This window comes from Capricornis sumatraensis, chromosome 13 (assembly GCF_032405125.1).
Source record: "Capricornis sumatraensis isolate serow.1 chromosome 13, serow.2, whole genome shotgun sequence".
In the NCBI taxonomy this organism is placed as follows: domain Eukaryota; kingdom Metazoa; phylum Chordata; class Mammalia; order Artiodactyla; family Bovidae; genus Capricornis; species Capricornis sumatraensis.
The window spans coordinates 13,917,842-13,929,934 of record NC_091081.1 but is presented as its reverse complement, the minus strand read 5'-3'; the positions used below and the strand labels follow the sequence as shown (position 1 = coordinate 13,929,934).

Genomic DNA, 12,093 nt, shown 5'->3' with positions numbered 1-12,093 from the left:
TCTTCTTATGGACGGTTGATTTGAAACAACACTTTCTATGTTCACAGGTTTATCTAAAACATAAACTGCTTTTAGAGAAGGAAGCAGAAAATGAAAAAAAAAATTTTTTTTTCAGAACATTTTACCAAACTGAGAAGTCTTTAAAAGTAAGAAAAGGACGAGTAACTAAATTGTGTTTTATTTTGTTTTCATTATGAGTGTTCATCATTAAAGACCCCTAAGAAGCCTAAAGTTTCCACTTGTCTACAAATCCTTAACATTAGTTATTGGCATTGATGTAGCCATTTACTTGTCAGCTGCCTTTTCTTAATTGAAATAGATTATGTGATAAAACATGCATTAACATGGATAGTTTGTCTTGTTGGGCTTCAGAGTATAACATTTATCATTTTTATTTGATCTAAAAAGTCCATGATAGTGAAGTTTATGTGCACAGATAACAAGCCAGCACTTCCATTCTCTCTGCGTAACACTCAGAAAAACTTTACTGCTGAACTCGTCTGTTTCCAGTTAGAGGAGGCTGTGTCCATTTATGGTCCTAGAATAGCATATTTCAAAAGCATAGCATGATACAAGAAGTCATGCTGTAGCTTCACAAATTCTTCCGTGCCTCTACACTGTTTTTCCGTTCATCCAACTATCTATCAGTCCAACAAATATTTATCGAGTGCCTAGTCTACATCCTTTAGTATGAGAACTGAGAGAATGGAAAGTTCTAGCCCTAAATCCACATAGTTTTGTCATAAAAGTGCTTAATTTTTGTAAATTAGTCTTTCCCTTCCTGGACTTAGGTGTTAGTTTAATGACATGTGCATGTGATGAATTCTGAATCTAGTGGATGTGTCTATGTATGATATGTGTATGTATATATATTTGGATATATACATGGCTGCATATGAATACATATATACCAACTAGCTAAATAATATACTCTCTGGTCCTGGATAATCTATTTCCTTAGGTTATTGTATCTGTGTGTCTGTTGTCTTTGGCCTACTCAGGGATTTTTTATTCCTTTCTTTGAATAACTTATCTTTTGGAGATATTTTTATATTATTTGGAAATGTTCCAGTTTTCCACTTAGAGAGCAGTGTCTGTTATCAGTGAAGGCTCATTCATCAACACTTGTGATAGTGTGCACAGCATTGCACAGGATTTTCATTTTTATATTTCGTGGACTTTTTAAAATTAATGTGTGCATTTTTCACTTTCAGAGTTGCTATATATCTGGCCTTTCCCTGCTAGTGACTTATAGTAGGTATTTGTGAATTTTTTTGTGAAGTGTCATTAAGATCTTAAAAAGGAAGGAGAAAGATAAAAGAGATTATTTATATGTTAGTGCCAACATTGAAGGTAAAACAACCTTACCTTTTGGAGGAAATTTTAGAAATGCCTTTAGAAAAAGAAGTATGTGCATAAGATGAATATCTTTTTATCCAAGGCTTATCATTTTAGTATTTTTTATTATAAATGCAATATATGCTCCTTTAAAAAAATCAGCTATAAGGAATTATAAAATACAAATTCCTCTGCTTTTCCCCACCCCTTATTTTCTAGGGGTAACCACTCTTAATGGTTTGGTATAGGTCTTTCCAGATACTATCTAAAAATATACAAATAAGTAAATATGTGTGTGTGTGTGTATCTTTGTATTCGTTTTGTACAAATAGAATAATAATATGCTTACTGTCCTGTGACTATTTCTCATTTTACTATGTATGGGTAGACATATTTCCATAAGTGTTTAAATATAGTTACCTCATTCTTTTGTAAATTACTACATATTCCATTGAGGGGCATACATTAATTTATTTAATCAGTCCCCTATTAAATGGACATCAAGATTGTTTTCACTTCTCTGTTACAAAACATTGGTGAAGACCCTTTACATATATTTTTGTCACTGTGTGAACATTTTCATAAGTTTTAAAATTTGGTTTTTATATTTGTAATAAAATTTTAATGCATTTTGGATGAATGAAGATCATAGAGATAATATATTTAAGACCCTTTTCTTGGAGAAAAAGTTGTGTAAAAGTGCACCATTTTTAAAGAAAAGCATATTTTGCAGGATAATTTGTCCTCATGCTTGATTAGCCAAATAAATATCTTGCCAACACAAAAGAAAATTCATCTTATTCCAATAAAAATAAAATGCAATGAGATGTCTATAATATAATGAGAGAAAGATACATTGATGTTTGGATTGCCTAGTTTTAAAACTTGAGGAATTTAAGTGAAATGGCTAAAGTGATCGTATCTGTCACATTTTAAAAACACTATCCATGTTCATGCATGTTGTTCCACAGAGGAACTTAATCATGCCATTGTGAAAAGCAGGAAGCAATATGTTGGTAATCATGAATGACCACAGTATCCACAGGAAAATAACTTTTGAGTGTACATAAAGTTGATGGTTTGCTGGGGTGCTTACAAACAGAAGAGCGTGGCATGTACTTTACTATGATTCCCAGCATCTCCTGAAGGACTTCTGTGTGTGGAGTTAAGAAGAAAAGAGCAATCACACCTTTTGGCACAAACAGCATTCTCTTGCCACCACCCTGATTTTCTGATAGGTGCTATTGTTTCCTAAAGGTAGGGCAGACTGGAAAACAATCAAAGATAATTAAACACTGGTCAGGTTACAACCTGGGATCTTTAATTGTGCTGTCCTTTCTGGGATATCGGATTCATGAGTGCCTATCAGGAAATTCCCTGTCTTGTGTGACCCATCATCTCTTGAGTCCCAAGGCCACAGGTGAGTCTTTATCTTTTGATCCTATCACCCAAATAGATGGCCCAAGGCTCCCCTACAATACCTTCAAACAGTTTTCCAGTCCCCAAACAACCCAACCTCATTTTCTCCACTCCTCTGAGACTCTAACTGGCTCCTCTGCAATAGAAAAGAGGAGGGAAGGAGTGGGTTAAAAACTCACTTAGGAACCTGCAAGGCAGTTTCATTCCTCCTGGACCTTCGTCAAATTACAGTACATCTGCCAACGCATCGATCTAGTTTCTCCCTTATTAAACAATGCAGTTGTTTTTAACACTACAATTTTATAAGCTCTATTGAATTCATGATTATAATAGTGGCCTAAGTAATATTAATTGGTATACTTCATTAAGTACCAAGATAAAAATTCATACCGAATGCCATTTATATTTGAATTTTTTATGCAAGCTGCACATATGCCTTAATGTCAGTCTTCCCATTGGATTGTGTGCTTAACCTTTCATATTTGTGGCTGAGATCTGTCTCAGCTCTTGAAAGTAATCTTTCCTGTGGTCAGCTTTATTGTTTTCTGTTAATGCCTATTATAAATATAGCCTTAAGGTCCAATAATGCACTTTAAAATACTTGTGTCATTTTAAGTAATCTGACAGAGTTGAAGAAACTGATTGCAATGTTTTGATGGAGACAGTAGAATAACAGTGTTAGCAAATAGATGTCACCTCTTTAAATCTGGCAGGCGAGCAGGGATGAGGGTAGAATCAGAAGCTGAAAATTTAAACCAAGTAAAACATACCTGAACAAGATATAGCCAAGATTCCGAAACATATAGTAATTCTAAAAGTTGGTATTAGGAGCTCGAACCTAGCAAGCAATTAATACATGTTACGTAATAACCTCATTGGAATATTTGGTTAAAATATTCAATTAATTTCCACTGCATGTTTTAGCTGCATTTTTTATTTTTCATGAAATCTATAAAAGAAATTCTACCAACTAGTACCATAGTAAATAAAAACTACCATTAATAGCCAGTGTAAGCATATTTTGTTTGTTCAAATCATTGTATTTTAATTATGACATCTTCCTCTGGAAAATAAGTTGCAAATCCCATTTTAATATGAATATCCATAATGATTGTTTTAATAATTATGAAATAATTATAAATTTGGTCTGAATGAAATCAGAGTCCAAATTTGGGGAGTATTCAAGATTGTGAAATGCTGCTTTTCCAATGCAAACCTTTAAAGAGAAAGATACTTCTTTGTAAATCATAGAGGGGTTTCGCTGGTGGTTCAGATGGTAAAGAATCCACCTGCAATGCGGGAGACCTGGGTTCGATCCCTGGACTGGGAAGATCCCCCGAAGGAGGGCAGGGCTACCCACTGCAGTATTCTTGCTTGGAGAATCTCCATGGACAGAGGAGCCTGTAGGCTACAGTCCATGGGGGCCGCGAAGAGTCGGACAGGACTGAGGGACTAAGCACAGCAGAGAGGGTAAAGCTATACTCATTTCAGAGCCAACTGTTGTGTGGGGCTTGTACTGTACATCGCTGTTCTGGGGCTGGAACTTTAGTCACTTAATCAGAATCCAAGAAACAGAGTCTCAGTAGTGTGAAAGTTGCAGTCGTCTTTTTGGATCATTAGCTGAAGCCTTCAAATATCACATAGTTTACATTTCCTCATGAAAAAAAAAGTATTAGTCACTCAGTCATGTCTGACTCTGCAACCCTATGGACTATGTAACCTCATGGTGCCAATTTAGCAGCATGTAACTTTCCATGTTAGAAATTATGTTCTTTTTTGGCTAAAGAAGTGACCGTTTTGAGACTATCAATATGGCCTTAAAAGGCAATTAATTAAAAAAAAAATAAAAGATTGCTACTACCTTTTTTTGGCCACTTCCTTTTAGTTTACAAAAGAAATTTCATTGAGTGTATTTAACTCTGCTTTGCTTAGATTACACAACCTTATTAGCATAGAAAATATTTTTTTGGTTTTTTCAGGGCTATCCCACATTTTTGTCACTCTGATCCGTCATACTGCTTTTTTCCCTGCTTATAAAGTGATATTCACATACTTGAACATCAAGTTTCTGTTTTCTTTCTAGATTTCTTAATTATCTTGCTTTTGCCCTCTGCAGTCCCCTTCCTATCTTGACTGAACGTGGGATAACTTCTTGTCTGACCATTAACTTTTTTGACTCTAATGAAATTCAAACTGAAAGGACTCCACAGTTTGGCCCTGGTAGTAGATATGTAAGTTGAAACATGCCAGGACAACTTGGAACACTGTCCCTCTTCTTGATAGGAGTTGGAACACCCTGGGCTGCCCTCTTGTTGTTACCCAGTCCTTAAGTCCTGTCGGATTCTTTGTGACCCCACAGACGGCAGCACACCAGACCCAGCCCTCTGATATGAAGTAAAAAGAATGAGAAGATGTCAGTTGAATCAGAGAGCCTAGAAATACTCTAAAACGTAGCTTTCAAAATTGCTTCAGGACTACTGTAAGGTCAATATTGTGTTTGCATCTTGGTTAGACAGAAAGCACGTGTGGACATTCATTCAGTGTGACCCCTAAGTCATTCTTGATTCATCCAAAATGGCCAGATGTGTGCCTGGGGGTCTTTGTTTCAACAAAAATCCCACAGCTTGGTCTTAAGGCTGGATTTATAATGTTGTCACATTTGTATGTAAGATTTGACCATGGATCCATACTCTGTGAACATTATTACTTTCTGATAGTCTACAGTGGATGGCATTGAATGTAACTCATGTCAGCCCTTTTCTAGAGAAACCATGCAAAGTTTGCAAATGTTCAACATTTTCACTGATATGAAAACCCATTACTTCAGATTTTTCCTTGTAGCTGGCCCAGTACTTTGGTTATCAGTTCCCTGTAAAGTTAGGTGTTCACCTCATGCTCCCACTGGAGAAATAGTGTGAATAATTAAGTCAAGTTCTTAATAATATTTTTCACTATATATTATTTCTTCTATGTCCAAATATACCTTTATTCTTTCAAGTAAACACTATCTAAATATATGATAGAAGTATCTGAAATTTTCAGTTTATACAAAATTAGCATGCTTTGTGTTCCTTTGTAAAGAAAATTCTAGATAAAGTGTGCTTTTAATCAGCTGATTACAAACCCTTTCTTTAAGACATATTATTTTAAATTCTATATGGCAAGAGCTTAATTTTGTTATTTGAGCATATTCATCATAATTAAAAGTCTTTAGATGGTCTTGAAAAAAGTAAACCTACCCTGTATTTTGTATGAAACTTAGAACACTAATTGGTATATTGGGGTATATTGGTATATATATACACATACACCGTAACAAGGACAATCTGTTACAGATTTTTAATATAAAAATTAATTGACAATCTTGTTTACTATGAAAGACATTATTAGTTTAATAAGTAATAAGTTCTGAGATATCATAAAAATAATTTTGTGTTGAAAGAACATGAAAACAGTGGCATAAAAATGTTGTTAGGTTAACACATTATTTATTAAGAAGCCACAACAATTAGTTGTTTTGTTTCTATTGCAAACAAAATTATTAGATGTCTTCATGAAACAAATTTATTTATATGTATATATATGTTGCAAAATTGTGGGCCTATTCTCTTTTTCAAAAAGAATGTAAAATACTAAAAAGAAAAACATTTGAGTCTTTAATCTGTCATTATTGTATATTTAGAAATTGCAGTTCTAAAGAATAAATTTTACTTCCTTTGAATTACCAGAATATATTCCATTTAAATTTCATTCTCACAAACAATAGCAAATGAGAAGGATGTCTTAATTTTAAGATGAGTGACTTTCACTGGTAGGGTGTACCAGATCTTGTCCATAGTCTCATTACATTCTTTTCATTTTCTGTAACATTAATAATGTCATACTCCTTTTCATAGTAATATATGAGCCTGGTTGAAAAGAGATTTTCTTTGCTTTTTCAATGACATTGGCAAATATTTATGTAATTTTACTTTTTATCCCTTTCTACATTTCATTGGTCATACTATTAACTTCGGTATTCATAAAACTAGGTGGAGGAAGTCATTTTGAATATATTTTAAGAAAGAGGCATGTAGAAATAAGAAAATAGAAAACATTAATACTCTTTTGTAGAAACTCCTAAAAGAAAATTGGAAAGGAAACAAATTCTGTTATGATGAAAATGTTGAAAAATTGGGAGTGTTTCAGACTTTAATTTCTTACCTTTTTATAGTGATCAGCTTCTTATCTCCAAGTGGTTGTTTCATGCTGTTGGTTCCATGAATTGTGCTTTTAGCATAATATATAACTCCTCCCCACTATTCTAGTGTTTATACATTAATTACTTTTAAGAAAAGAAGAAATTAGTGAGTTAAGGTCAGGGAAACTGGGTTTATTACCATTTTCCAATAGCACTAATGTATAGTCCCTTTAACCTTCCATATGGTGCTTTGTGTGATGAGAGTATGTAACATTTATCTATGTTATTAGTGCCTTATTTTCTTCACTTGACTTTGTTTCTTATCTGAAGAGCCATATATTTTTGTGAGTGTTTCTTTGTCCTTCTATGTAAAGTGCTGATGAGACACTTTAGGAATATATATATGTAGGCTGCATCTGCCAGTTCATTCACTGTATTTGCTCCAGAACAGCAGGTTAGCCAGTATATTTTTCTTAAATTCATCGTCATTTTTAAGCTAAAGTATTTTAAAAAAGGGTCTTAAGCACCATAAACTGAAGCCATTACAACTGAAATGTATTTTTAAGCCACCAAAAAGAATGCTGATTATTAAAGTTTAAAACAAGAGTTGGAATGGCTATAAGTCTTTATAGCTCCAATTAGGACAAAATTACAAAGCATTAAAAATAAAAGTAATTATATGGTACTTCAGGAATTTGACCAGTTTACTACCACTTGTCTTTGATAATACTTTGTCTGTAATTCCACAGAGATGCCGAAGAATTGATGGTGTTTGCTATTTAAATGGAGTTATGCATTCACAGTGGGCTTTATGAACAGTGAGACATTTGGACAATATATTATCCTGCTCTTCTTGGTCTTTGCCTTTTGTGTTAGTTTTATACAAAAAGCTGGTGTTGTTGTATTCTTTATGTAACATAGTATATAATTTGACTTTTCCTGATGAATGTATAATGCATAATTAAAATAAATCATGTGTTTAGAAAAGACAAAGACACAGGTTGTATATGCAAATATGTGTAAATATTTGACAAAGAAAAAAGAGGAGAAGAATCTTCCTGCCAACAGATACGTCCTGCTGGATGGGACATAGAAATTAACAGATTTTTTTTTTTTTTTAAGCAGTGAAATTTAAAAATCTATTACCTCAAGAATTTTCAGTGGATATGTATCAGTGTAATGATCCTTCTTCATAAATACACTCTCACTTGCTGCTGGCAGTAAAAGCAACCCACGTGTCAGATCACACAAATTTTAGGGTCAAGCCTTTCAAAAGATGGACACCTTGTAAGACTCTGGAGCCCAATTTTGGACTTTTAGTAATGTCCCTATGGCTCTGTGCTGTGGTTGGGCTTCTACATTTATTTTTTGTTGTTTTTGGTTGATTGTTTTAGAATGGAAGGGTAATCTTAATCATGAGATCCGATCTCATGGAGGGGTATAACAACATTCACTCTACTTGGTTGCAGATTATAAAGGGAACCAGCTACTCTGTCACTGTATGAAAACTGTTGTGTGGATTCCTGTGGAGTGCTGCTTACTTGCATGATGTGTGCAGGACATCATGCACCGTCATCTAGCAATGCCTAATAAAAGTTTTTAAAAGAGAAGACTCTTGGTTTTTTTCCCAGTAGATTTGGAATTTAAAGACATCAAAAGGTAATATTGGGCAGTGCCAAAGTTACATGTATGTAAGTAAATCTGGAACGTTACTGAAGTCATGTCTGCACTAGATTCTTAAGAATGGAAAAGCAGGAATGCACAGAAATTCACGGGTATGCGTTTTGAAAGGTGGGTCGTGTTGTGTTGTTGTGACAGATTTTGAGGAAAGCACACAGGACAGTCACGATAGTTCTGCATGGAGTGTGATAAAGACACAAACGCTGTAAAAGTAAGAGTTTGGCTTAGGGTAGTGATTGCTCCTCAGACAGAAGGGGCCGGTATGGAGTGGGAAAAACAGAAACTGCTAACCATTAAAGCTAAATATATACGCCTTCCTTATAATGCCTTCCTAAATATATCATTAGGGAAACAAGGGCATTTGTTGGCCAAAGGACACGTATAAGCATTCCTGTCAACAGTAAAGTGGACAAGTACACTGGGGTATATTTACATATATTTATACGATGAAATATTATAAGACAATAACAATGAAAAATAATAATTTTAAAAATCTACAGAGCAATGCATGGGCTTCCCTGATGGCTGTGGTAAAGAATTAACCTGGCAATGCAGGAGACACAGGTTAGATCCCTGGGTCAGGAAGATGCCCTGGAGAAGAAAATGGCAACATACTCCAGTATTCTCGCCTGGGAAATCCCATGAACAGAGGAGCCTGGTAGGCTACAGTCCATGTGGTTGCAAAAGAGTTGGACATAACTACTCAACAACAGAGCAATGCAGAAAAATGTGGTTGACTCTCACGGACGCTGTTGAACAAATGAAGCCAGACGCAACAAGGATATGTTGATAGAACCATCAACACAGATGAAACTCATCAATGGTGATAAAAGATACAACACTGGTTACTTTGGCAGTGGGGACAGTCATTGACTAGAAAGGGATGATGAATAATACAGTATCACTTCATCTGGGTGTTAGACGAGGCACTGGCCAGAGGACGGATGGGGTGTGTGGGGCCCTGGCGCTGCTTGCCGCCTCCCTGCAGGGCCCACATCCGCTGTTGCCCACCCCTGTGGACGAGGGTTCCAAGAGAAGTGGGTCTCCTGCACGTGCACAAGGGGCGGGACAGCGAGGCTTTGATATCTGTGCGTCAGCAACACATCGCGAGGCTGTCTCATCCTGCGTGTGTAAAGGAAGTTGTTCTGTTTGCTTGTCTTTTAATTGAGGAGGTAAATTTTTAAGTTCAATCTAATGTTATGGCGAGGCTAGAAGATAGCTATCTGCAGAGTCCTGGTTGCATCTTCCATTCACCAGATCACTTCTAAACCTGGCTGATGAAACCTCTACGTCTCAATTAAACAGAATCCCAAAGAAAAGGAACAGAAGGAGAATGGGATGAAGGGGAGAAAGAAAGGAAAGAGGAAAGAAAAGGACATTTGAGAAGCTAGAATAGGAAAAAGGAGCCAGGAGTTACCTGAAAGAGCCTGGGTCCAGGTGGAAATGAAGTGAAGTCAGGACAGTTGCAAACCCCATCTGATTTTAGAACTAAAGGCATTTTTTTGTGTGTGACTAAATTAGAGTGTCTGATTCCCCTCAAACATTAGAATTAACCACTGTTAAATTATTTGTTAGCATTGTGTGTGTCTTCAGTCACTTCAGTCATGTCCTTAGCCCTGTAGGCTCCTCTGTCCATGGGACTCTCCAGGTGAGAATACTGGAACAGGTTGCCATGCCCTCCTCCAGGGGATATTCCTGAGCCAGGGATTGAACCCTGCATTAGCAGGCAGGCTCTTTACCACTAGCACCACCCAGAAAGCTCACTGACTGAGTCTAAATAACTTGCTCCATCATAAAGCCTGCCAGGGACAGAGCTGAGATCTGAACCCAGGCTGAGGAAGACCCTTGAGTCACAGCACTAGATTGCTTCCTCATCTCCTCTTATTAACCAGGGAATCAGACACGCTACCTTATCCATTTTTTAACATCTGCAATTTTTTGCAAAGTGAAAGATGCCCAATTGTGTCTGACTCTTTGTAACTCCATGGACTGATAGTCCATGGAATTCTCCAGGTCAAAACACTGGAGTGGGTAGCTTTTCCCTTCTCCAGGGGATCTTCCCAACCCAGAGATTGAACCCAGGTCTCCTGCATTGCAGGTGGATTCTTTACCAGCTGAGCCACAAGAGAAGCCCAAGAATACTGGAGTGGGTAACCTATCCCTTCTCCAGCGGATCTTCCTGACCCAGGAATCGAACCAGGGTCTCCTGCATTGCAGGTGGATTCTTTACCAGCTGAGCTACCGGGGACAAAGGAATATTGGGAAATAGGGAATAATAACTCACACAGAGTTGAGGCTCCCATCACATGAGACCATGTGTCTGCAAGCAAACAGAATAATGCCAATGATGTTCTCTTTGATTTATTTGTTGAAAACCTATTCAATATTTTTTATTTAATTTTTTTTTTAGTAAACATATATTGAGCTCCTCCTTTGTAAAACGATACATAATGTATATGCATTTCAGAGAAGACCAGGCCCCAACACCAGTCTAATGGAGAGAGTGCTGGGCAAAGGTTTAAGGTATACAGCATCAGGATTTGACTTACATATCAATACATCATGAAAGGCTTATCACAGTAAAGTTTAGTGAACTCCCATCATCTCATATAAACAGAAAAATTTTTTAAATAGAAAAAATTTTTCTTTGTGATGAGAACTTTAAGATTTACTTTCTTAAAAACTTCCAAATGTCACATGAGCAGCGTTAATTATATTTATCTTTATGTGCGTTACATCCCTAGTACTTATTGCTAAAAGTCTGTGCCTTTTGATTGACTTCATCCAATCGTCGTTCCCCCTACTGCCTGCCTCTGGTAACCACAGAGCTTAATCTGTTTTTCTGTGAGTTTATTTTTGAAGTATAGTTATCTGGAACACTGTCAGTTCCTGTTACACAACATAGTAATTTGATTTTTCTATACATTTCAAAGTGATCACCACAGTAAGTCTAGTGACCATATGTTAACATGCAAAGATGCTACACAGGTATTGATTATATACCTCATACTAGGCATTTCATACCTGTGACTCATTAATTTTATACCTGAAAGTTTGTGGAGAGGTGTAAACTTTCAGATGACTTGAATTCTTAAGCAAGGAACTTCAATCACAGGAGTAAGATGCTCTGGGGTACTAAAACAGTGTAACTTGAACCCAAAGAACTGGCTTCTGCTGCCTGCTCCTGGGTAATATGGCCTTGGAACAGGTATTCAGTCTTTCTGTAGACAATTTCCCTTCCTTGAATATAGTAGAACCAGATTTCTCACCTTATTATGTGAACAGTAATATGTAATAAAGTCAAACTACAGCGTTAAAAACCATTCATAACTGTATACAGTTAAATTTTGCTTTAACAACTCCACAATGGGAATAAATATACTGGGGATAAATGTTCATACAGGAAGTTCAAAGTAGTATTCTATGAATGGCAACTCCCTTCTGCTTCCCTCACAAAAAACACACTTGACCCAGAG

General features: G+C 36.2%; 1 protein-coding gene across 1 annotated transcript in view; it reads left to right on the top strand.

The window, feature by feature from the left end:
• Nucleotides 1–7,717, top strand: part of RNF217 (ring finger protein 217) — a 125,978-nt gene extending 118,261 nt beyond the window's left edge. Inside the window, exon 7 of the mRNA XM_068985362.1 lies at nucleotides 7,687–7,717. The gene's annotated coding sequence lies outside the window, so the exon portion shown is untranslated. The remainder of the gene's footprint in view (nucleotides 1–7,686) is intronic.
• The last annotated feature ends 4,376 nt before the right edge of the window (nucleotides 7,718–12,093 follow it).